Source organism: Falco naumanni, chromosome 15 (genome assembly GCF_017639655.2).
Source record: "Falco naumanni isolate bFalNau1 chromosome 15, bFalNau1.pat, whole genome shotgun sequence".
NCBI classification, from domain to species: domain Eukaryota; kingdom Metazoa; phylum Chordata; class Aves; order Falconiformes; family Falconidae; genus Falco; species Falco naumanni.
In genome coordinates, this window is record NC_054068.1 from 613,701 (window position 1) to 636,897 (window position 23,197).

The 23,197-nt window shown below is 50.1% G+C and overlaps 1 long non-coding RNA gene across 1 annotated transcript; it reads right to left on the minus strand.

Moving 5' to 3' along the window:
• Positions 1-3,453: 3,453 nt before the first annotated feature.
• LOC121098108 lies at positions 3,454-22,924 on the minus strand. Its single transcript, XR_005831170.1, has 3 exons — positions 22,889-22,924; positions 15,777-15,779; positions 3,454-3,552 (listed from the first exon to the last, which is right to left on the minus strand). It is a non-coding gene; the product is annotated as an uncharacterized LOC121098108 (long non-coding RNA).
• Between the last annotated feature and the right edge of the window lie 273 nt (positions 22,925-23,197).

Sequence of the window (23,197 nt, forward strand, 5' to 3'; positions counted from 1 at the left end):
CCACTCATCACCAGAGCTATTCCTAAAGAACGATGCTGAGGGAGGAAGAGGCAAAGAAATAAGTGTTCCTATTCCCGTAGGAACTGCAGTTATCATCCCTCTAAACTGAAAAGAGCAATTTCCTCGTTAAAGCAAACCAGACTCTAAGCAGGAGTACAACATAGTTACTAGTCTACTACTACGGACCCTGCATCCTCCTCCATCCCAGCCCACCCCAAGCGACCCACGTGGGACAAGGAGAGCTTGCAAGAACAGTCAGACCACTGCGGGCTCCACACCTCCCATCCTCTCCCTGCCCCCCGCCCTCTCTGCTCTGTTTATCGGCCAGTCAATAAGAAAAGGTAGTTCTTACTTAAGGAGGCAGAAGTCAACTCGTCAGGTCGATCAGCACTCTGTCTGTAAACATGGTTTCCCGTAAAATCAATGAACTCCAGTTACAGAGAGAACAGCCTGAGTGCTGGAGACTCCCTGTGCTCCCACCGCCCCAGCAGCAGGAAGGGCTCTCCCCGGTCCCTTCTCCAGCCTCGCATCCCACTGCTGCTCCTGCCGCCATGCTCACCGTGCCTCTGGCACACAGCCCACCCAAGCCCCTGCCCCTTCCCCGCAGCACTGCTGCATCTCGCAGCCCCTCCAACCAGATGTGGGATGCAGCTGGAGGATGCAGGCACTGCAGGGCAGGGAGCGCTCCGTCAGGGCAGGAGCATCAGCCACGGCAGCCCAGAGCTGAGCTGCATCTGAATGGCACAGTGCAAACCAAAGCACTGCACTGTGTGCCCCACGCTTTCACCGAGAGTTTCTACTAACCACGGCTGGTGGTTTGCAGCCACGTCTTGTCCAGAATGCAAGCCAAGTCAATCCCCACGTCTCCCCACTGTCACCTCCTCACAGCCCCCCGCCCCATCCTCACAAGGACGGATGTGCCATCATACAGTAACGCGTCCACCGTCAAGGAGTGGCTGGTGTTCAAGCAACACCCTTCGCCCCCCGGCAGGCCGGAGGCTCCTGGGGCAGCCCCTGGCCCACAGCACCAGCCCTGCTTCCCTCCCAGGGACGCGCAGCGGCAGCGCGGGTGGCAGGGACAGGAGCTGGAGGGAGGAGGGGGTTCCTGCTGTTGCCCAGGTTTCCCGAGAATTAAATATGAACAGCCGTGCTGTGTAATTTTAAATTGTTAATTAGCACAGGGTTAATTAGGCGGCCCTTTCACAAGAGGCTGTTTGGCAGTAAACCAAGACTGGAAGCAATGAGGAAGGAGGAAAACAAAAGGAGAAAGAGACAGTGAGAAACTGTTCCCTCAGCTAATGACCCACATGGCACCATGAAAAAAAGGGTGCTGAGGACAGGGAAAAGATACAAGCAGATGCATTACATCCACGGCCATTACCCTGGAAGATACCCAGTGAGGCACCCCTCCCCCTGCCTATTCCCACAGCCGCACGGTGAGAGAAGTGCTCAACCCTGTAATGAGCAGGGTCTGCTCCTTCAGAGCATCCTGGCAAGCAGCAGACGCTCAAACTCCAGCCAGCTCTTAAACATTTTGCCATGGCTCCAGAGAAGACGGAGCTCACGCAAACGCTCGCAGTCAGCGACTGAGCTTGAGTGGTTCCTGTTGGAGAAACTGCACAACGGCCTCTAAACTTTGTAAATACACACCTACCTGTTGTGCCAACAGACGCTCTATAAATCAATACCATAAATGCAGGCTGAGAGGCTACCCTCGATTAGCTCCAGCACAGGTGCTGGTGATTCAGAGGGCAAGCGGAAAGGGACAGAGGCAGGAGGACAAAGACAGCACAAGGACTGAAGGCGGGTAAGCACACCCCTCCTTACACGCTCGGCTTGGCCCTTTACAATGTCCTCAGAAGGACAGAGCCTGGCAAGCGCTAGTGTTCAGGGCAGCCAACAAGCTCCCGTCTCAAGAACAGCATTCAACAATGCTTGTTTCAGTCTGAAAACTAGGGATAGACCTACCAAAGGTGACCGAGCAGCCAGGTGAACTTCACGATCCCTAGGACCAGGTATGTTCAAAGCTCCCAAGAGCAGGAAGTCCGGGAGGGGGGAAGCAGGGCAATTACCGTGTCCGTCTGGAGCAGTGACACAATGAACCCAGAGCATCAAAGCTTTGTGTGTCGCTTCCCTGCGCCTGGCATGCTACAAAGCACTCCTGTAACACTTAGGAAATCACATGTGGAAAGACAGACATGACAAAACCCATTACCTAGGATCAAAAATTCAAAAATTAAGGAAGAACAGAATGTATGCTGCCAAAGCAACTTTAATTTTGCTCCTGTATGCATATGCATTATGATACGGTCTTTAATTATATGATCACACACTGCCTCACTTAGTAAGCGGGATGGTCACATAAGAGGGTAAAAAGGCTCCATAAGCATGTTGTCACTTTATGAGATTTATACAGCAGCTGTTATCACACAAATATGTAGAAAGTCACTCCCTAGAATAGAAAGATCTTTTTAAATTTCCTAAGCAACAAGGGCTGTATACTTCCAGCTTCATAGTGATACAGAGATAACTTCAATTCACAGTTTCATAAAATGCTTTCATCTTCCACCTTAAACAGAAGACACAGATTCCAGCTCACTCTCATTCATTAAGGTGCCAGAAAGTAGTAAGAATACCTGCCAGCCTAAGGGAAGCATCAAGGCTTCTGCAACAGGACTTGAAATATTAGGACAAAATTGTACCTATTAGCCAAAATCTAAACATAATAGTGAATGCAGATGCATGGCTTGGAGAATGATTTCTAGTTGAGCGTTTCCATCAACATTTTACAACGTCAGTGCCTTAGGATTCCTCTTATGCAATTCTTAACAAGAAAAACCCTGAAAATACAGATATTTATTTGCCAAGTTCAACATTTTAAAGAAGAAGTTATAAACTAATTTTCCTCTTTCACATAGCAAGTCACATCTTGCACCTTTCCAAGCAAGACCAAGTTGTGTTTTGGCACACACCTGATCACACTGGAGCTGCCTCATCAACAAATGCAGTTTGCTGAATATTCATAATGAGGTATCAGTCTTGCCAAATCCTGAAGAAGCTCTACACCTAGCCTTCTTCCTCTTCTGCGATTAGGTTTTACCAACCAAAAGCCCAAGCTCAGTGCTGACTTCTCCTAGAGCTTCTCTGCAGGCACTTCTCAGTGCCAGACTGTTGTTTCCAGCTGGATGCACGGTCACATCCAATGCCACTGCACCAGGAGTGGAATTAGCAAGCCAGACCTGCCTGCTGGTGGAAGAAGGCTCCAACCAACAGTAATCCATGGGTTCCAACACCTGTCCACAAGAGTACTGAGGCTGCAAGTCCTTGCAAATCCGTTTGCTATCCCGGCACAACCAAGAATCCACAGAATCACAGAATCATTTAGGTTGGAAAAGACCCTTAAGATCACTGAGTCCAACTGCTAACCTAACACTACCAAGTCCACCACTAAACCACGTGCCTAAGTGCCACATCTACAGGTCTTTTAAACACCTCCAGGGATGGTGACTCCATCACCTCCCCAGGCAGCCGGTTCCAGTGCTGGACAACCCTCTCGGTGAATTCACTTGCCTCTGTGGAAGCCCCTGTAAACACTGCACGTTCTCCCTTCTGAGCGATTCTAGGCAATGGGTCTTGAAGGGCACAAGGTCCCAGAAGAGGATGAGGTAACACACAGTGGTCTACAGAAAGGGAAGATCCATCAGGCACCTCAAAAGGACAGGATGGCCTTCTCTCAGCAGGAAGACAACCACATGGAGGGCTTGCCTTTGGCAGCCGACAGTGCTCCAGAACTGGCGTGCTGACAACACAAACAAGTGCTGCACTGCGCACGCTCGTTAACGGGACAGAAAATGCAAGCGCTCTCTTACACACAGGCTCACATGCATAGGCACAGCCAGTTCCTCAGATCTTCACAGGATCATTAGCATAAACAGCTTTTCAAGCAGCAGGAAGCAAAGGAAACTCGGAACAAAACAGGACTGAAAGCTGTAGGGCTCAAGCACTTGGCATGAAACTAAGAGAAAGGGTCTCCTTGAAAAGGTGAACCTTCTACATTATCCACATTTTTTCCTCTGTCCTTCACACCGGCTAAAATTGAGACAATGAAAATAATACAAGATTCAGGCAGCTTTTCAGAAAACATTTTGTTATGAACTATTATTCCAAGTTTTCTGATCCCTTTGAGCCAGCTACTGTACTACACACAAAAGTATTTCTATAATCATCAACCCACTGCCATTGAGAGCAGAGTAATCCAGGAGTGCCAGAGGGTTTCAAGTGAGCAGCTGGGGAAAAGAGCATAAATTCCTCTAGAGAGGCTCTTTGCACCAAAAGTATTTTGTGGCAGAGGTAAACTAGCTTCAGTTGCATTTCTGCACAAAACGAGAGTAAAACACTTGCATAGTTCGTAAGTGGCACGGCATTTGTACACTCCCAGGACAAAGAGCTTGTTTTCAGGTCCTGCACAAACCTCTCCTCTTGTGTAGGACACCACGGAAGTTTCAGATTTTTTTTCCACGTTAGTTTGTTTCAAAACGCCACAAATTCCATGATTCTGCAGTTGTGCAACTCACCCCTTTGCTCTAAACCCCCAACGTTTCTTGTCAAATGCTGTTTCCAGCCTATGCTCCTGCATAAATAACTACATTTGCATCTGGTTTGCATTTTCAGTGCACTGCTGTTGACCTAACTCCAAAACTAACCGAAGAGCTATCGAGGACAAACTGCCTCGATCCATCGCGAGGACTCCACAGCCCCCCAGGTCCCACCATGCTTTCACGCCTCAGGAAGAGAGCCTTGCTGGTCACCCCTTTTGCCACAGTCTGAAGCTTGCCCTTTCCCCCTCCTTCATTTTTACCCTAGCAGCCTGTCCAGTAGCTTGCACCAGTAAGAGCTGCCACAGCTCCATTTGGGCCACCTGGTCCCCACTACAAAGGGCACTTACATCCCTCAGACCTTGCACTAGGCAACACTCACACCCACCCAACCCACCCAACAGAGATGCTTGGTAAGAGAGAAGAATTGTTCCGAGTTTCCAACACCCTAAAGACACATATAAACAAATCCAAGATGGTATTTAAATGGTCAGAGCGCTGTTCCTGAATCCAAGAAGAAAGTGTATTTATAGCAAGACCACAGGACACAAACCACACCAGCAACTCCTGGAAGCGAGGGATTCCATCCAGCTGGCTTTTGTAGCTCTGCTGACAGTTCATCCACCTCCCATCTTCCAGTTACCTAACGCGCTGAGCAACCCCACCCAGTCGGAAACACTTGAGGCATTTGCGCTGCTGCTCCCAGAGACAACTCCTCCAAACCACCACTGCCAAGCCTCAACCAGCCCTGCAACACGACTTCAGGAGCGGACACCGCCAGCCCAGGACGGCCCAGCCCCAGAAGCTAGCGCGGCGCTGCTAGACCCTGCTCTCCGCACAGTGCTCTCCGCACGCAGGCTCACACGCCTAGGGAAGGAGTCCTGCCAACACTCCCTCCTTCCACTGATTTACCCAAACAACATGTGTGTTCCAGACTAGTGTCAAGGGCCAGGCAGAGGGTAAGAGTTAGATTCATAAGTCATGTGAATCTCCTCTGCCAGGGCTCCGATCCAGTCCTTGTTAGGAAACAGACACGCTGCCGGTCCCGGGCTCCGTCACTCTTTCCCACCCTTTGGGAAGGCCAATGCTTTGGGCAAGGAGAGCAGGCTCAGCAGCATTAGGTCACTCAGTAACCATTCCGCTTGCTACTTAAGACAAACACCGTGGCTCTCAGATACATTAGTTCTGAATTACACCAGCATTGCAAATCTCCATTACAAAGGTCACCAGGATGTGTGCTCAGATCAGTCGTTCCGTGTTTTAGTAAGGAGCAAATTTTACCAGTCACAGCTGTATCGCTGGAGGATAACCTAAAAAACCGAGAGCACTAAAACAGGTAAAGAAACCTGCCAGCAAGACTGGGACACATTCCTGTTTGGAGTGCCTTTTTAGCAAACTTCTAGCAGATCCAAGCAGTTCCATGCTCCTGTAAACAGAGCATCCGCACACTCATCTGCTACCGAAACAGTGCTCTGCTCTAGACTTCAGATATAACCTAAGCATTTTCTTTCTTTATCTGGTCAAAATAAACCCTCCTGATTGGAGCAACCAACAGGAGTCAATAACTACACGCCGCTAGACGGCTCAAAGTCTCAAGTTCACGCTCTCCTACTCCACAGTATGCAGCCATTCCATCAGCTGCTACGTCCCTGAAACACTTCAGAACAAACATGTCTCTTGTGAAAGTTTAACCACCTCACAAGGGAGAGCTGACACAGACAGGATAAATACGTGTTTCAAAGCATATACCCAGCGGAATGCTAAGACTCCAGAACTCGGCGAGGACCGTGCCACAGCACACCTGCGAGGGATGCAGGCACCTTTGGAGATGGGGAAGGAAGCCACTACACACACTTCTCCAGACCTCCAGGACTGAAAGTGTTACTCTGCTGCTTGGCCTCTTGCTAATTGTGGGTTTTATTTTTATTTCCTATTACCCTCTTGCACGCTTGATGAGATTATCTTACCGGAACTGACACAGCTGGAGGCTGTAGCCATACATGGAGCCTCTCAGGAGGCAATGCAATTTTATTTTCATTGATCAGAAATCAGCAGGGCAGTAAATGATGGGAAATTCCATTAGGAGAAATACTGGGCCCTGAGACCCAACTATCCAGGTACACCCAAATCCCAGAAAGTCCCGTCCTTCCGTAAGGTCCCACCTGGATGCTGACATGGTCATCTTTCTTCCTCCCAAAATGGAGTAAGCCACTAACCTGATATTCTGAATCGCCGACTGCTCTGCCGGAAGCGGAGGCAATGCTGTCAAACACCCCCAAGGGTTCACTTAGCTGAGACAAAGTCTTTGGTACCCGCAGCAGCGTTCAGCTCCCCCATCTCAGCCTGGCAGGCTGCTGCGGGGCTGGTGGGGTTGCACAGCAGGTACCTGATGCCACAGCCGCAGCTGCTGCTCTCGCAGGCCAGGCAGAGGCCGGGTGGGTGTGAGATGTGCCAGCACGCCAGTGCATCAGCCGGTTCTCGGGTAGTCACAGCAGAGCCAGAAGCAGCCGAGGGGATGTCCAGGGCGTGCTCCCCCTCCAGTCCCATCTGGAGCCCAGGTCCCTGGCAAAGCATTACAACTTCACTGCAGAGGGAACGGCCTTCCTTCTGCGCGGGCAGGGGTCTCGGGGCACGCACTGCTCGGGGGAAACCCCTTCTGACAAAGCACTGCACAATACACAAGCCCAAATTCATCTGAGCCCGAACAGAGAATCACATCTCAAACCTTCTAAGATACCATGTACACAGAATACACACTCACTTCCACGTTCCTGGATCAAAATCCTACCATCAAGCCCCTCTGATTAAAATCTGGCTTTGACCTGCCCTGGTGTTAATTTCTGCGCATGCCTAGGTTGAAAGCAGAGTCCTTTGCCTCCTGCAGCAGGACAGACAAGCCCCACCAGTAGAGCATGGGTTAACAGAAGCTGACCGCAGCACAGTTGTTAAGGTAATCAATACCAGTGAGATACTAAAGCAGCATAAGCCACATTATTGATTGCCAAGCAGATGATAAAACTGTTTATTATGATAATTGTAGGGTGACTGCAGGATGCTCCTAGTGCTGTCTTGAGCTTTTTACAAAAATAAGAATTGCCAGAGCATAATCTTCTGTCTGAAGCCCTTCTGAACCTCAGCAAGTCCTCCACACTCTACTCTGCCAAAGCTGCAACCCCGAGCCACCTCCAAGCTACTGCTTGGACGGAGGTCACATGACTAGACACAGACCCTCTCCTATTTAACACGCATACACCCCACGCTGTGGTCACACTCTTAGAAAAGCCCCCCCCCCCCCTCCCCCTTGGCTGGAGCACCCCCTTCCAGGGAAGCAAGAGCTCATATACCAAAACTTGTACAGATCTGGGTCCTCCTTCTGATCAGCTGAAAATCAGAACTCAACTTCCCACTCCAAAACATTTTCTTCAGTTTTTCAATTGCTTTCTTCTCTGCTCCAGACTTTCTATAGTTTTCTACATAATTTTAAGAAGGTTTAACAGAGTTTTCCCCTGCATGGCCTAAATTATCATGCAATGCTTTAAGAACTCCTTTTGAGAAGACTGAACTCCAGATATACTTGGTTTGGGAGACCCACCTCTGCACAGCACTGGGTACGCATGCACACAGCCCGTACCTCAAAAGCAAGTGACACGCAGCAGCTTGTCATCCTGCCACCGGGTGCCTGCAAGATGAGCAACTGATCTGCCAGCGTAAAGCAAGACAGGATTTTGATTCTCAAGTCGCTTCAAATACCAAAGGGTTTCCCTTGAATTAAACACAGTAACAGGCATGAACTGGCCTTCAGAAGATAAGCAAAACACAAACTGCCAGATTCTGCCTACTCTGGCAAAAGCACCTATTACTGCTCCATCAGCAGGAGCAGGAACGGAAGCTATAACATAACTGGGCTCCACGTTGCCACCACTGCCAAATGACAGCTGAAAATGAGTTTAACAAGGGCTGAAGCTCCAGGGTTCTGTCAGCAGCTTTACGGGCCGTAATTATGGAGTATGGCTCCCATTATCTCCCAGTATGGACAGGGCTCTGACAGCTTCATCTCAGTATTAACCCAAAGGACCATATGCTATGGACTGCAGGCAGTACTCGGTGCAAACTCCACAGTTTTGGCTGGCTGCTTTCATGCAGTCTGCGTTGCTTTCTCTAAGGGATCACAGTCAATGTTTGCAAAATAAACTTTACAGCAGTCAGAGCAGTCTTACTGCGGGCTGGCCTCAACCTGGTCTAGACTACAGATGGTGCTTCTGACTAATGCTCTGGCCCTTCCTCCTCCTCTTAATGCCTTGTCTCATCAGCATCAGAATGACCTCCCTACTCCCTGGGGCCTCCTCCCTCGCCCCCCCCCATTCCCTGCTGCCTCCCCACTTTTAAAAGGCTTCCTCCATACACATAGTCAGCAAAAGATTCTCAAGCCAAGTTCTTCAGGGTGAAAGACAAAACCTTACACATCCTCACAAGCCTTTCAGCCTTTCGCTGCTGAACCAACCCCTTCTTTCTAGGCTGGTCTTTGCCATGCACATCTGTATCACAGGAGACTGGTGAGGATGGCATTTTACCTTTCCAGCCGGCTTGCAGAGCAGTTAAAAGGTTAACGATGGAATCAACAATGTGATTGAAACCGGCATTCCGATGAGCAAATACATCACACCACACAGCCACTGCTTTAGAGGCCGGAGATTTGGACACATACTTCTAAAAACTTGTCCTCTGTCTGCCCAAATACCGGTGATGGGCTGCAGAGCCTCATGAAACTCATCTCAGAGGTCTCGGGGGCTGGGGCTGCTCTTTCAACCTCTCATCAGTAATTCTGAATATAATCAAGATGAAAACAACCCTTTCTCATGAAAATCTAGATAAGGGAGGAGACCTCCCTCCCTACCACCCTTTGAAAAGGCCAGCCTCCAACCTTCCCCTCCCGCCAGGGTCAGAAAGAGCAGAAGTCAACTGCCGTGAGCACCAAGCACCAGCGCATCAGGTCCTCCAAGACAAGGGACCCTTTGTTGTTGCTAGAAAATCTGCCATCATTTACAGCCAAGTTCAGCTGCACACTGCAAGCCTTCTGAAAGCTGACTTCTCCATCTGAAGCACTAACAACCAGCACCAACTGAAGGCCCTCAATTCTGTACGTGACACCGTGTTTTACGCACACTTCTCAGCCGCGCAGCCAGCTGGGCGCCAGCATTGCACGACAGCCAGCACATCGCAAGGCACGGTCCCACGCAGCAGAGCCCAGCGGGGTCCTCCCTGGGAGGCCCACCCAACACTGCTGAGCACACTCCAGGACACAGCATGGAGGCACTTCTCTGAAGCCTTACTGGGATTTATTTTTCACTCCCTCCTGTTCTAGAAAACGATGATTCGGTCTTAAACGATTTTGTTCTACCCACCATACAACGGGAGAAAGTGGGCGACATTGCAACAAGGGAGAGCGCACCTAAATAGCTTAAGTTGTCAAGGAGGGACAAGTACCAAACGTTGAGGCAGTAAATCCTCTGGTCACCTATGGAAAGCTCCACAGAACATATCAACTTTCTAGCAGTAGAAACAGCCTTTCTTACAGCACAAAAGTCAAGTAACACTCCTGAAGACGACTACTAAGCAGCCAGCCCATCCTTTGGACACCCACACTTTCCCACCAAGGCCTGGAAAGGTCTCCAGTTACAGTCAGCAAGCCCAGGCAATGGGAGAGACAGACCAATCTTTTAAATGCAAAACAAAAAACCCCTAACACAGCAACCAAAAAGGGTCGATGAAATTTCAAGTGGTCTTTGCCTTCTGTGTTGTTAATACCTCCGTGCTCAGAAACCCGCTGCAGAAAGCCTCTTAAGCCAGAGACTAACCTTAGCTGAGTAACTCCCAGCTCCCCCATGTAAACCACTTTAGAACTAGGCATGGTAATTAGTGCCGTAACGGTAACGGCAGTTGCTAACCATGGTGGACCTAGACAACAAAGACTCACCAGCTAAGATTGCTGGGGATTGTAACCTACACATGCAAAAGGCTCTGCTTGTACTAAAAAAGGGGAAAAAAATAAACCAACAAAACGCCCTCTTCATCAGTTAAATCACAGCACCTTCCAGGTTACTAATGAACTACAGCTGAGAAAAAGGACAAAACAGCTCCACAATATGGGATTTTTTTCCCCCAGTAAAACCCATTGCCCCCAGGATGACTGCAGCAGTGACAGAGTGAAGCTACTGGAAGCCACCGGGACACACAGGACTGTAAAGTAACCATATGACTCTGCTGTGGATCAAGCAATGCTTGCACCTCACTGCTTTCGGCGTTATTTATCATTCGTTCTGTAGCAGCACCTGAAGGCTCCAGCGATGCTGGACTATCCCGTGTCAGCAGCGGTTTGCTTCCTGCTCCACCTCCCAGGCTTAGGGTAGTCCCAGCCTCGGCGCTCCGACTCCGCTCCACCTTCACGCACCCCCCGTGCACTTGCTCAGCAGCGGCGGCTCCATCCAGCCGATGTGAGCTTTGCACTGCACCTCCACACTTGACCAAGATTGACACACACCCCACCCCCATTCGTTAACGCAGAACAAGCTGCCCAGCCCAGGATCCAGCCCCCTGCCCCAGCCCCCCTGGGTATGCAGCTCTGAGGATGCTAGCTGGCACTCCTGCAGAGAAGCCAGCGGCAGCAGATCGGTGCCCCAATACCACTTACTTTTCCTGAAAACCACCTGTTTTCATTATCACTGCTACTTTTAATTGGTACTTTACAGCAGCCTTAAGCCCTCCCAGCTGAAGGAAAGTTCTGCTCCTAAACGAACAATTAGAAGGTGCACCAAGGGAATTTTTTTCTCATCTTCAGAAAAGAGTTTCCCAGCACAGCGAAAAGGCAAGCCACCCGGTCAAATGGAACTCCCTTGAAGGGGTATCCTCAGGCGCCGCTCAAAGCCGGCAGGTGACCCTGGGATTCCCACTGCATGAGCAGGCTACTGAAGTCGGGAACTTGAAATACTGAACTTCAGCATTACTAATGAAGGAGTCTTAATGCCTTTGCCCTGCATCGCTTGCCGAACTGCCTCCTCTTCCTCACCTGGTCACAATAATTGCCCTGAGTAAAATCAAAGATTCTAATGCCCATCTCACTTGTGGAAGGCCCCTGACACAATTTAATTTGCTCAAGAGTTCAGGTCAAGTGCAAGTTGAAAAGACAGGGCCCTATTAAATGCATAAGAAAATATGTCCACATGAAGCATCATTACTAGAAACATGGTCTCCTGATCAAGCGCTTCTCTGAAAAACCAGCAATGAGAAACATCCACAAAAAAGCCGCAAGAGGCGGCTTTAGCCATTTTCAAGAAAGCAGAAAGACAGGGAGGTGAAATGCCAGAAGGATGCTGCGGGAAGGGGCTGTCCCACGGGCCACCCGCACCTCCCCAGCACCTGTGCACAGCACAGCAACAGATTCAAGGCTTTAATTAGAAACAAGCCATGAAGCTCCAACACTTTTCAGTCAACACTGATCAAAACCACATCTATCGGCCCCCTCTGTAATTCAGTCGGGGCTGATATTCTACCATCACGCTGCTCCCAAAGCCCCCCACACTTGGGCAGTCCTCTGGGAACCTGCGCCCTCGGCAGGCACCCCACTCCCGCCCCAGGAGGACAGAACCCCCAAGGAAAGGTGACCAAGATGCTTCCCCCTCGTCTTTCCCAAATCCAGTCCCACTCTCAGATTACCAAATTCCAAAATCCTCAGATTACCAAAGGACCAAAATTTATCATGTACGTGAACTCCTGTAAAAGTCCAAAAATCTAATGCAGGTGAAAGGAAGAGGCGAAGAACTAATGAAGTGGCCAACAGAACAGCTCTGCCTGCTGAAGCCAAGGGGCACGTTTTGCTCTTTCCCTCAGTTTCTCCATATCCCATTAAGTGCCACCCAAGCAGAAGCTGCTCAACAACTCCACATTTATTACAATTTGGACTTGTATTTGGAATACAAGACTTGCATTCGAGAAGAGTATTCCAGAACAATTTTGAGAATCCTGAAGTCCACAGAATGACAAGGCTTAAATCAACACTGATATCATCATTTCCACGCAAATTTGTCATCCTTTAAGTCACCTGAGGTTCCCTTGCTCTCCTTTGCATTTCCCACCTTCCTCTCACTCTACAGCAACTTTCTCCCCTCACAGCCCCTTTCCAAGCACTGAGTTAAATTCCAGGTCAGTGAAACTCCTTGGTAGATGTGAAATAAACTATTTACTTAACCTTTGGTTACACCTCCTGTCTCAGAAAATTTACTTAACCTACAAAGATGGGAAATCATCTACAGTTTGTAGCCTGGTAATGGACAGAACCACCAGCACCAGAAGACCCCTGGGCTCCGCTGGGAACCACCGGCGAGCAGGAGCCTGCAGAGCCGAACCAGGGGAGCCGGCGCTGGGTCCCACGCCCGCACCACTCCGAGCGCCAGCTCCATGCCCAGCGCCCCTGCCCTTCCCTCCCCACGCCATGCCACTTCTGCGCTTCAGAACAGCTTTTTTTCTGTCCAGCAGCTGAGATCCAGTAAGGACACCCCATGCTGCCACCTTCACTGCCCCAACCTGGCGGAGGGCAGAGGACTGACAGACCGTAAGGCCTGGCACCAGTCACTAGCACCATGCAGGGTACTGGGCCCGCGCACGGACAGGGGTCCCCGCCTGGCTCAGCCCACCCCCTTGCTCCACGTTCAAGCATTCCCCAGCTCCCCAACATCTGTCTCGGGAGAAGGGGAAGCGAACGCTTCCAGTGCCCAATGAGTCCAGATACCGATCAGACCACAACGCAACAAGGGGGGGAAGGACACAAAACAATTAATTCTTGGCTCCTTGTTTTAGCTCTAGGCAAGGGAAGGTGCATGGCAGAGCAAGAGGAGACTGGAACAGACCGCGGCTGGGACACGTTCCAAGAGCCCCAGGGGCGACAGTGCTGGCTCCCAACCCCAGAAACACGGGGCTCCTCTCCAACAGGTGAGGGCTCAGTCGGGCTCCTTGGGCACAGGGAACAACAAAAGCCTCTCGGGCAAGATTTCTTCCAACTCTTCTGTGCCCAGGCCAAATGGCAAGAAGCCCCTCAGTGAGAACAGGGCTAAGCTATCAGACAGACCCATCTTCTGCCACCAGGCCTGCATGCAGCCTCCTCCACATCTCCCCTCCAAAAAGGCAACGCTTTCCCTGCAAGACAACTTACAGAAAAGCCTCACAACTGCAGGGGTTTATGCTGTTGGGGGGGGGTTGCGATCTGTCCGGCTGTGTGTTCTCCCCTCGGACAAAATGACGTGGTCCCTGCACACCAGGACATGCCACCAGGGTCAGGACTGCCACAGTGGCAATGGGAGCAAGCACAGGTGTTCACCCAAGGTGACATGAAATGCCTGGCTTGCCTTTTGAGCTAAATCCTGGCAGTAATCTACAGGTTAATTGTCCAATACAATGAACGTCTCTGTGATCTCAGACTTCTGCCACTGAAAGCAGTTAAACCACTGCTTCTACAGCAAAGGAAAAATCTCGGTAAGATGAGCATTGCATGGCTGAACTGCTCAGCAGCTTTCTAAAATGCATCTGGGGAACACGCATACCCCCAGCAGCCTCACCTCAGCTGGGACAGCGGGAAAGAAAAACTGAAGAAAGCAAAAAGGAAAACAAGCACACAGATGTGCACCGAGCCTGAGTCTGCAGAAAGTGAGTCTCACAGGAAAGCTACCCTACACGTGTGGTAGAAGGGCAACTGGATTACCTGTGCTCCCTTGTTTAACCAGCCCCAGCAACGCAAAGTGACGCCGTGGGAGCTCAGAAGGACCCGGACCAGTGCAGCTTCCACCAAGGCGCGACCTCTCCCAGCATGGCAAGCAGGCACATAAACGAACTTATGCAACACAGCATGCAAAACCCCTTCAGGTTCATGAGAAAGTCAACTGAGTAACTGAAATAGAAATGAAGCGTCGAAGTACAAATAATTTCTCACTCTTCCAACATTTTCTCAAAGAAAAATAAGCAAAACCACAAATAAGTAAAACGTTTAGGTGGAAAAGAAAAAAAACTTGTTCAACAACTGAACTAATGTATGCACAGCAAAGGAAGGAGCTGGAAGAGGACACAACATGAGAAATCCCCCACTTCTGCATCATAAGCAATCTGAACAGGAGGCCTGAAATCCAGTTTCCACTTCTAAAGGTAGCTTATTTCCTTCCCTTTGTCAAAGTTCAAAATAAAAAAGACATGCGAAACTCTTGCCTAAACCATACTCAACTGCTGGCCATGCCAGCGTGCTACAGGGAGAATACAAGATCACTATGTATGTACCGCGACCGTGGCCAACACTTCTGAAGGTGGCAGAAGTCAGACAGGTCACCTTTACTAAATGGAAAAAATTAAAAATCTCTCAGTCATAAAATAGTCTGGAACAATCTGCAGCTTTTTCAAGACTTGTAACTTCATTATCACAAGTCAATGAAGATGCATTTACTCTCCAACAGTCTCCTCATGAAAAACGAGGGCACATTGGTCCAACTTTAACCACATCCTGCCCAAGCTGAGAGCAGAATTAGTCTTTTTTACCAGAATTTACACATTTATTTCCTCAACCTTGAAATCCCATGGATCATCCGTGGACATTCTGACACACCTGCTCCACGCCAGACACATGTACCACCAGCAATTACACAAAAAAGCCTAAATTATCCCTTGAACTGCCTACACCTGAGGGCTAGAGGAGACTGTGTTTTCTCTTACAGCATCTGTAAGAGAAGGGAGCTGCAGCATGGAGGAGACCCTTCTCCACGGCTGAGGGCATCCAGCACCACCCGAGAGGCAGCAACAAAACGGGGGAGAGAGGAAGAAGATGCTTCTTCCTCCCACCTGAAAGATGGAGGCACACTGCTGGCAGGCTCAGGACCAGAGCCAGCCCCCGATGGACCCCTTTGCCGAGGTACCTGGGGTCACATTCAAGGCTGCCCTACCCACCTCCCGCTGCCCACTGCTGTGGCTCTGGGCGACTGGAGGAGTTTGAAAGCATGAACCAAGCACGAGAGACCTGGGCCATTTCAAGGAGGGTCTAAAGGTGATCATCAAGCAGAAGAGCTTCTATGGAGCACGCTGCTCTGCAGTAACTACCCAGGAATACCTCCCTGCTCAGGCACCCTCCTAGGAGCCACAGGAAAGAAACACAACTTTCTCCAGAAATCAGCATTTATTTTTGAAGTGTAGAAAGCAAAGAGAAGAACAATTCCAGTACAGAGGGCAGAAGAGCTTCAAGAAGAAAAATCACCACAAAATAACTGGTTTAATTTTACCATAGAGACAAGAGCAGTAGATCCCACTACTTAGGAAGCCCGATTGCTCATTGTGTAGAAAATCCTGGGTTAGTAATAACAATACAGAAAGAAGCAATATGATTTTTCTGTAGAGAGGAAAAAGGCGGCAATATACAAGACATCACAAGGAGAAGTTTAAGAGAAAATTCAATATGGTAAACAGCAAGTGACTTTAAAAAGAGCCAGAAGAGATGTTAAATGATAAAGTTGTTCCTTATTTTTCTTTCAAAATCCAAATCCCAAATGCAAAGCAATTTTTCTTTCAAAAGTAAAACCCCAATTGGGAAAGGCTTAATTAAAGCAGCCTTCTTCAAAGGTTTGTAGAAGAGACAACATGAAAAGAAGGGGGAAAGCAGAGTTTAAACCACAGGAAGGTTTTGTTCTTCATTACGACACTCCTCTCGGAGCCCCACAACACCCCACGGCCACCCAGGGCTGCAGGGGCTGACGCCGGTCGGCGCTGTGCTGAGCCTGCCCATCGCGCCGGTGGGATCCAACCTGCCAAGGGAATGCACTGCCGTCGCTCCAGCAGCAGTCCGGCGGGCTCTGCCCAACACAGAAATACCCCTGAACCACCTCAAAACGCACTCACCCCAGAAACACCCGGGGTCCATGCTGACGTCCTGCGGCCGCCCCTCTGGAGCCCTCTGGACCATGGAAAAGCTTTTGTCCGTCACCTCTTTCCCTGTTCTCTGCCTCTAAGCAGAGCAGGACTGTCACAGCACTAGATTCAAAGCCAAAGCATCCCTCCTAACTCACCCACCACGAGGACCATGCTTCAGCGAGACCTTTCAGAGACCCATGGAAGCCTGAGAACATTTAGCAATATTCCCTGATCTCACAGCCGAGCGGGTCGAAAGGCTGCCAAGAAACCTCACCTGGGAAGCTTCATCTCATCACCCAAGCTGTTCCCTTTGAACTATGTCCTTCTGTGGCTCCTTCCTTTCTCCTGCTCTCCCCCTTCCCTAGACGCAAGGCAGAGGTACCAGCTTAAGTCAGACAAAGAACAAAGCCGCTTCCAAAACAAGTCTCCAATTTACAAACTCTCTTCCTCACCCGCACATCCCTTCCCTACACCAGGCAGGGAGAAGCAGCAGGTATCCTGCCACTTGCTTGCAGGCAAGGTTTTAACTACCTGGGTAAATGAGGATAAGGAGATACCTTCAGGAAGCAAGGCCCAAAGGAATGATTGTACCATCCAGCCTGGCCTCCTGTGCATCAAAGGCTGAATGACCGCAGCTGTGCGTCAGCTCTATCCAAGAGGATCAGTCTGGAAGGGAGGCTGAGTAGCAGTTTGCACACTTTATCACAAGCCTTTACACTCTGTTTATCAATAAAAATAGGAAATACATTATTTTCAAGCCACGGGTTATTACAGATCTATTCCTGTTAAAACGCTGAGGAATTTACAGATAGCTTTCCCACTAAAAATAAAAATCAAAAAAACCCAACAAAACCAACAGAGGTGCATTTTAATATCCTTTTTTACATTACTCCATGCATTAGTTAAAGATTGAACGAGAGCGCTGGAACAGTGTGCACGCAACATCCAGCACACTTCTCCCCCTCCACAAGCTGCCACTGTGCCCATGCCGTGCCCGTGCAAACCGAGCCACCGGCTCCGGCCCGGGAGCGGGAGCTGCAGGTGAGCCCGGGTCAGCTCTGAAGTCTCTCACATCACTGAATGCCCTCCTGACACAGCAGCTCTGCTTCACGCTGGAGAGGTGGAGCAAGGAGAGGCCAGCAGCTTGCGGGTGTGAAGAAGTCCATTGCGGATGTGAAGAAAAGCTGAACTTGAACCCAAATGAGCACCAAAAACGCTTGGCAATTTTTCTCTCTCCTCTGAGCTTTTCTCCCCTCTTGCACATGTGCTTTGGTAACAGCGATACGCTGGCTGCTTGGGAACCGTACCTCTGGGACGGTCAAACCCGGTATGCCCTCTGCTTACACGCTGGTACCACCCCCCGACACACAGATGTGGGGGACTTCCTGACCGGCAGGCTCATCCTAAATGTCCTTCCCCTTACGCTCAGTTCGATTCAGCTCTAACTTCTCAGCGATAACACGAGCCAAACCGTAGCAGGAGGCAGCTGGCGCCTGGCCAGCCTGCATTTGATCTTCCAGCTCCAAGGGGACATAAAACCAGCCGTCAACTCTTTGAAACCTGTCCAACCCATGACAGTAGCGTTTGGTAGACTACGCAGCTTGTCTCTTGCCACAGATGATGCAAGACCCTTTCCCGGGCTCTCTGTAATCTGCACCTACACACACATCAACGTGCCATCTCTTCAGACCTCAACCAAATCTTCTCCTTGCCTCTAACTCTTAAAGAGGTTTGTTAAGTTAAAGACATGTTACAAATAACATTTCCTTAACTCTGTTTTAACATCATTTCCTGATATGGGCTACACATTACTGCAGATGATCCTATGGATGACTCTCCACCCTATTTAAAATATCTCTGGTAGTAACAGCAAATGCTGGCATTAAAAGATACAGCTGGGAACAAGCTATTCAATTAAAACCCAATTTTAACACACCACAGAAAGTGGGAATGAGAAGGAAGATGAAAACTAACCCTGCATGACCACACTTTTTCCAAGGAGTAGAGTTCCAGAAAACAAATCAGTTATCAGTATTTCGCAGAGGCAGATGTTATGCGCAAGATACACGCACGCCCTGGACCTCTGTGATCTCTGACCAGCCAGTTATTTGGGTAACGCAGCATGCCCTGCACCCCCTGGCCCACCCCACGCATGGGCACGTGCCCCCGGTTCTATAGGAGGTCCCAGGAGCTCACTGCTGCTCGCGGCGCATCGGCAGACCTCTGGCAACCATGGAACAGCTGCTCCTCGCCGTGCTCACAAGAGATGCAAAGTTCAATGCTCTGAAAGCAAAGCTGAAAACCAGTTCCTTTTTCTGAAGGGGGAGATGAACTTGGCTACAACCACTCTCCTGCGCTTGAATCGCATGACGGAAGACTGTGGCGGGCAGCCCTAGCCCTGCCCGAAAGCCGGCGTAACGGCTCCAAATTCCCCAGAGGACCAAGGACGTAAGGGAACTTCCTGGGTGTGATCACACAGCAGCAGAAACCACAGCTCCTACCCTCTGTTCTTCTGAAGCTACACACTGAGGACCTGAAGATCTGACCAAAAATTGGAATTTAAGGGTTCCCTGGGTCTCACTGCAGCCTCTTCAGGCAAGGAAACTGCGTGGCTGGCTGTGCTAGTCATGAAATAAGATGAGCTTTCTGGTAGCAGCCTGAGTCAGAGGACAACCCTTGGGGCAGTCCTGAGTCTAAGATCCTCTGACAAGGAAGAAGCTGATGCATTGTCGACTGTCAAATCACTGGTGCTGGGGTCCAAGATGACAGTGACTGATTTTCTTTTTAATCATAAGCTGCAGTTGCCAGAATGACCCATCACAGCCACAGCTCAGATTACATATCAAGCACTGCTGGTGTTGTGAGCTTCTTGCAGAAATGAGATGTAGTGCAAATCAGAAGCTGGCATGTGTGCACTGCCAGGAACACCAGCAACAGCAGCCAGCTTTAAAAGATCAAGGAGGTCCAGATGCAAGGAAGCTGCTGAATAACTACCTCAGAAAGATGCAAGGCCAAAGGCACCAGAACACACAATGGGACAAACTATCCAGTGACCCTGTGTACTAGAGGTCACATCCACAAATGCAAAAAAAAAATTTTAGAAAATTAGTAATAAAAAGTGAAAACAAAGCTAAAAGCAAGAGGAGGAAAAAATGTCAGAGCAAACCCACCACTGCCAGCTGTGCAGAGGAGCTTCCCACCGCACACCGCAGGTACTCACGCGCTGGCCTGCGCACACAGCGGGTGCTGAACATGCCCGAAACCCTTGGGGTAAAGATATTTCTGGTCCTGACCTCTTGCTGCCTTCCACCCACCACCGGCCGCCTGCTTGGGAGATCCCTATAGAGAAGCACATCTGCTTTAGGACGATTTGTGTTCTTTCAAATCTTTCAATTATTATAATCTATTTCATTTCAGTTTCCATTATTCATTTTACTAATTTACTTCTTGTTTAAAGTCTCATTCAGATTAAAGGTTGGAGAAAAGACAAATCTCATGCTCACTGTTAAGCCCAGGGCGCAGCAGCACAGCGCTCTGTCCCCGTCCCTGCCTCGCACACGGCTCCCACCCCGCTGGCACCCACAAGTGCCGTGCAGCGGGAGGAGGGTGGTGGGACGGTGCAGTGTCCCAGTGCTCTGCCCACGCCCCCCCAGTCTAAAACTGAGCCCGCAGCTGGGGACAGGACTACAGCTCCCTGCACTGGGATCCACGCAGCCATGCTTCCCAAAGCTCCGAGGCAAAGCTTCCCGAAATGGTGCCGGAGGGGGCCAGGCCAGCTGGGCACCTGATGCAGGTTTACATCACGCACTTCTGGCTTTTTAGGGCTGTATCCAGCCCATGTGCAGGACTCTAGCAGGTCCACAACCCTTGGCTAGTAAGTAACCCCAATGACTGAAGGTTCAACTACTTTCCCAGACATATCAGCTGAGTACGAGCCTTTCCAAACCAGAAACAGCCCCAGTCCAGGGTGACCCAACCTTTCTTCAGGGAGACTGAGTGGAAACCAGGAGCACAGTGGCACCGCTCCGGGACAGACACCCTCAGCCCTGTAACCGCACAGCAGGCTTATTCATCAGGTTCCCCACGAGCCAACATGATTCATGCCTCCTTCAAAACCAGCAACTTCCCTAAGCCCCAAAACACGCCTCCCACTAAATTAAGGAATGTGTGTGGCTCTGTTCACTCCAGGGACAGACCTTCTGCTGTTCAGAAGACTGAGAGGTACGAAGGAGCCATCCCAAAAGAGCAGCACTCAGCTACAGGGAGCTACAGCTCAGACAACTGAAAACAACCTCAGAACCAAGCCAAAAAAACCTGCCTTCCACATTCACTGGCCTTGCGGCAAGGCCCACAGCGCAACGTGTATTTCATCTGGAAGTTTGACTGCAAAGGGAGGAAAGATATCCCACACAATCAGGCAACTATTAATAACGAAAACCTGGTATTTAGCAAGGGAGGCATTAAAGTTAATGCACATATCACAGATGCTGGATCTTCAGCCGCTTATCCCAAGTGGCAGAGAAGCTCCCACGCTCAGATCCCATCAGACCCCAGTATGGGATTTATTGTGGGATCAGAAGAATGTCTGGTCCATGTTGTAGCTTGCTGGGAGAGAACAGGGCCTTAGGATGGGCTGAAAAGCTTCTACCAAAGGGTATGAGGAACTACACTTGAACTGCCCACCCATCGGCACTCCTTGGGCTCATGAGTTCCCAGACTCCAGAAAATCCAAAAGTAATGAAATGTAAGCATAGACAAAGCCTGAAAACTTTTAAGTCCTTTCCTAGCACACACCTCAGAGTAACACGAGCAACCTTCTGCCAGATAAGAACAAGTAGTTAATGTTAGCTGACACCTTAGCAAAGTGTGCAAAGAAATAAATAACCTAAATTGGAGATGAAATACCTGCCTATGCTTGAATTCAGGTCACTCAGCTCCGTGGCATTTGAATCTAATTGAAGACATCCCTGCTCACTGCAGGAGGGTTGGACTGGATCACCTTTAAAGGCCCTTTCCAACCCAAGCCACTCTGTGATTCTATGAACGTGCAAGTGGAGACTCACCCTGCTGCCATGCAGACCCCCCTTTCCAGAGAGCCTGAACCTGCCCACACGAGCCACAGCTGCTCGCACGGCGCATTTCTTTTCATATCAGACTGTGCCAGGCCTGGAAAAAATGGAAACCCTCTTTTGGCCGCCTTCAGCTGCCAAATGCAGCCCTCTGAGGCGCTGACGCTGCCCTGCACTTGGCCTTTTCTGCCTGCCCTCTGGCAGAGCCAGCACCGAGCCCCCAGCTTCCCGGTGCTCGTTGACACCAACAAGAACAAGCCCACCCCACCCACCAGAAGCCACCGCTCTCCAGACTCTCCTCTCCGCCTTGGGCATCTCGAGGCACTCAAAGGCACCAGCAAACCAGGACTTGCCAGCATTTGCCCAGACCGCTGGGAGCTGCGCAGCAAGGACTGGCACCAGCCAGGCACTGGTTTTGCAGATAACAAGTTCTGGCCAGAGGGAGAAGGACCATCAGGATGTCCCCCCTCCGTTTCCACCCACCCGACCCGAGAGAAAGGTGCTGCAAGGAACCACCAGCACATGCAGAAACACTGTTAGCAGGGAAGATCCGACACCAACTGGGCCCCACTCTTCCCAGCATTTGCACTGGAGTCTCTCCCCAGCCCCGACTGTCACCTCTCTCTGCTCATCCAGACCGTCCCTGCACGGTCCCAAGCCAGGATTTAAACAAAGGAAAAGCAGCCCTGCACCAACGCTCTCCTGTCCGCCTTCCCACGGCAGTGATAAGCCTTACCTCCTCTCGTCCCAACAAAACGATTGGATCTACAGTGGCAAAAAAATATCCTGCATTTGACAAACATTTTTCACAACTGGGGCTACAGCTACTTTCACAATGAACAATGCAAAATTTTCCAAATTACACCGAAATCATTTCCTCTCATAAGACGACATATCGTACAAACAGCAGAGCCTGGCAACCTCCTGCTGCTATTAACCATGAACAGCTGAGCTCGCTCTGCTTACCAAAATCCTGTGAAAACCTCACCTTCCCCTCCCCTGCCCCTCACTCCCAGGGAAACCATTCACCTCAACTGCAAAGATACCATCCCCCTTCCTATTTTCTCTTAATGTTTCATGATTTGAGCTAGTAATTACAGCTGTCATAGAGTCACAGAACGGTTTGGGTTGGAAGGGACCTTAAAGACCATCTAGTCCCCCCCCCTGCCAGGGGCAGGGACACCTGCCACAGCCCAGGCTGCCCCCAGCCCCGTCCAGCCTGGCCTGGGACACTGCCAGGGATGGGGCACCCACAGCTGCTCCGGGCAGCCTGGGCCAGCGCCTCGCCGCCCTCACGGGGAAGAATTTCTTCCTCATCTCTAATCTAAATCCACCCTGAGGAACTGGAGCAAGACACCTATAGGCTCAGACTTCCCCAGGCTCACAAATGCATCCTGAGTTACATATCCAGGCTTCTCCTGTTCAAGCATATGGTGTGTGTGTACACAAAAAAACTTAACCAAGACCCCCAAGACTAATACCTCCATTTTCATCTAAGATACATGGGGGAGGCGGGGAGTGGAAAGCATCAAGGCCAGGACATCTACATCTAACAAGGAAGAGGTACAGTAACAGAGCTGGCATAACTAAAGAGGAAGCAAAACT